The sequence below is a fragment of the Trachymyrmex cornetzi genome, unplaced genomic scaffold (assembly GCF_001594075.2).
Source record: "Trachymyrmex cornetzi isolate Tcor2-1 unplaced genomic scaffold, Tcor1.1 scaffold248, whole genome shotgun sequence".
Taxonomy (NCBI): Eukaryota; Metazoa; Arthropoda; class Insecta; order Hymenoptera; family Formicidae; genus Trachymyrmex; species Trachymyrmex cornetzi.
In genome coordinates, this window is record NW_017297144.1 from 984069 (window position 1) to 987741 (window position 3673).

Genomic DNA, 3673 nt, shown 5'->3' on the forward strand with positions numbered 1-3673 from the left:
TATATATCCTTTTTTTATTATATTATATTTTATCCCCTGTTACGTCATAACTTCGTTTCATTCACAACAGAACGCTAACTGACACACAGACGTGTCAATCATTTCTTTTTACAATTGGTTCAAACGAACCACCTACTACGAAAGCGACTTTTATGCTGTTATTTTATCGATTCGTTAGTGAATGAACGTACGGATGTCAAACGCAGCCATTCGCGTGAGTCCGTATATATACGTTTCGTAGTCCTGCAAAATGGTTACGATCCCTATGTTGATATTTCAGTTATTCGGGCAAATACTGGGCCGTGAGCACGACTTGTGCTGGAAAACACGAAGCGTTCTCGCTCACGGCAAGGATCGTTCTCAAGGATGATCTCCGCGCTCGCGCGCACGAGCTGGCTCGTCTCCGTTTAAATATGAAAAGGTGAAAGTTGAGCGAAGCATCGTACTAGAGGTTTTTCATATTTAAAGGTCAACAACTAGTGGTCGACAATAACTGCGATGTTTCTTCCGCTTACGTGGTAATTTTATGCCAATTTCATCGGTACGTGACGGTATCGAGGCGTGGATATTGGAGAGGAGCCTTATAATTTTTTAATAAAACGGCGACGAATTCGCCACGGTACTGAATAATGTAACGATCCGAACAAAACAGCTACGTCAGAAATAGTCTAACGAATTTTTAATCCGAGGTATAATCGTGAAAAGTCATCATCGAAGTTTTCGTTGCATTAATATCTGAAAGTTTAAAATCTTTCCAAATCGATAATTCAAACTTTTATTATTAATTATAGCTTTGAAGCATTGATCATATCGGCAGTTAATTTAAATGGAAAATTCATATTGCAGATATATTCATCTATTATTTCAGCAAATTATTCTTTATTATTTTAATTAATTATTACTCAATTTATCTTTTGTTATTTTAATATTTTATTATCTAGAAATTCAATAATCATACAAGATTAATTAATACTTTAATCTCTTAAAATCAAATACTTAATTTTAATAATTTTCATCCGACGTTATTTTAATCCTTCTTAATTTAATTCTTATATTTTCTTATATCATTCTATCTACAATTTTAGTAACGTCACGAAATTAATTATTGATGAACAAGAATACGCAAACTAAGGAAAATCTCGAAAAGCGATGTGAAGACAATGCGAAGACGACATGATGAACGATGTTGAGTCGCTCGTGCGTGAATGCCGACGGCTTTAAAGCCGGCTTCAGCGACTGCGTCGGCGATTGTGCATTTCTCACTTTCTTTCTCGCAAGCGGTCCATTAATCGCCCCATATCCATTCGCTGAAAGGGAAGTCTTAAAAGCGTCGCGCGTGCGAAAGAAATATATATATACATGTATATATAGTATTAGAGCGTCTGCTTTTCCTGCTACCTTGCACTAACTTCTTTCGCTGGAGAGCGGATTTTATAACGGCGCATCCCGGCTGCGTTCGACTTCGCGTATCTCGCACGATGCTCTCGCGGACTCGTTAATATCGTCAAACGAAAGTAAAAACTTTCATTCGCGCTGCTACTGGCTGATGTCGTGCTTCCTAGGAAGAAGATCCCCGGCAACGTTACGTATTCATGCATGTGCAACTCTTGTACCAACCAGATCTCGCGACTTTACGAGACGCTTGGATAACGTACGTTCGACGTACTTTCGATATGGTTATTGCCAGTACAGTTATTCCAAACTCTGTTCAGTAATATTTATAGGTATCTTAAATTATTAGGAGGTATCTCTTGCTACAGTTAAGGTGATAGACTGATGCGACCTCGTGTATCTTTGTATATGGGGTAATTTGAAGGTGTAATATCCTCGACATTATTATTCTACAGCCTAAAGAACATACCAAGTCAAGAGAAAGTCAAAATGACTTTATTTTGACGTTATGAAAGTCAAAATGAAGGTTTTTCGTTAAAAAATTTGGTTATTTATTGTGTGATCTTAACAATAAAAATAAAGTCACTTTGATTTTTTGTCTTTGACTTTCGTGTTCCTTGTAAGGAACTTCCAAAGTGTAAAAACGAAGATATCGGGAAACGGTGAAAAATACGTGTTTCAACATTCAAAAGTTACTTTTTGGCATAGATGTTTATTATTTACCATCCCCAGGTACGCGAGGGTGAGAGAAACGGATAATGCCAAATACATAAAATTTCCACTTTTGTACAGTCGTCGTTTTGGATAAAGTTATTCGTATAGAATTGTTAGCATTTTGATCGCCATAAAAAAATTTTTCAAATAAGCCTTCGCTTTACTTCCACGCCATTTAGAATTTTCATCACCTCTTCCACCCTCGCGCACCTGGGGGTTGTGATCGATCAGCATCCATGCCAAAAAGCTGTTTTGAAATATCGGAATACATTATGTTTCACCGTTTTCCGATATCTTCGTTTTTACAAAAATTAGTATTGGATATTCCACACTTTTGGGAAAACCTGTATATCTCTTACAGTACATTTTATCCAAAGAACGTCTTTATAGGATGTCTCTTGGAAGTTTGTGCTGTTTGGGACTGTATTTGGATGATATTTTCTTTAAATAAATAAGATATCGATAGCATTAGCATAGCGTATTATGCTGTATATTTTCTGCTTTTGATATTTTATACATTGCTTTCTTCTCAGGATCTAAAAGTGTTCTATTATGGTAACAAGGTTCCCGAATTGCCTTCGAGAACGTGATGCATTAATATAGATCTTCATTTCCATATGTATGTCAATTGATGCGATGATAGTGAACGTGAATCTCGTTATAAGTAAATTGTGAATGCGCGCATCTATGACATAAAAATTACCATTCTCTTCTAAAAACCTATACGATCTTGTTTCCATAAAGGTTTATGGGGTCACTTCCTTATAATCTCTTAGACTTTCATGGCAAGTTGAAGTAGAGGCTGACTGGTTGTTGCCTTACATTGCTTTAATTTTCTTTTGTTCCCTAATGCAGCTCGTTGAGTCTCCCTTGCGGTTTCCTACCCAGGGAATTTGATTGATTTGCTACGATTTCCGTAGAATTCTAACCGGAGCCTGTTGATGCTCGGAAATACCTCCCCGAATAAATATATATGTTTAAGCACCAAAAGAGAGAAGATTAGTTTTTAGTCGGTGAAAGTGAGTTATTACAATGATCGTTGTGATCGTGTCGTATTTTGCTTAAATTGCATCGGAAATGAGATGCCTATCCGACGATTTCCATTATAATTACGAAGTCTCACGGTAACGAAAACCGTAGGCAAAACTTTTGTGGCGATTGTGGTGACAAAAAGAAAGCAAAATTATGGAGAATAATTTCACATTTCCTATAATTCCGAAAATTCTTTAATCGGAAGCCATTCCTTGAGCATTAATAGACTGTAAATTGACTCGCGCAACTTTGCAAAATAAATAAAAAAGATCCTGCTTCTTGAGGTGTGTTATATGCACATCAAAATTTTCTGATATTATTAAGATACTATTAACGCATATTTATATTACTTTTTAACATTAGATTTACGGAACGTGATTCCGTTAATTTGACAAGTTTCGAATTTCACAATCAAAATTATAGAAATTACCATTACTGTTATTTCCTAGTAGTAATTTTTTCTGACTTTTATTAATGGAATTATATGAATATATATCCAAATTATTAGGTGTTAAACTTAATTCCTGCCGTTTTT

At 35.7% G+C, this 3673-nt stretch overlaps 1 protein-coding gene across 1 annotated transcript in view; it reads left to right on the forward strand.

Moving 5' to 3' along the window:
• The window catches only part of thw (chitin-binding domain protein thawb), a 43467-nt gene that overhangs the window by 22436 nt on the left and 17358 nt on the right, over positions 1 to 3673 (forward strand). The gene's annotated exons all lie outside the window — the stretch shown is intronic.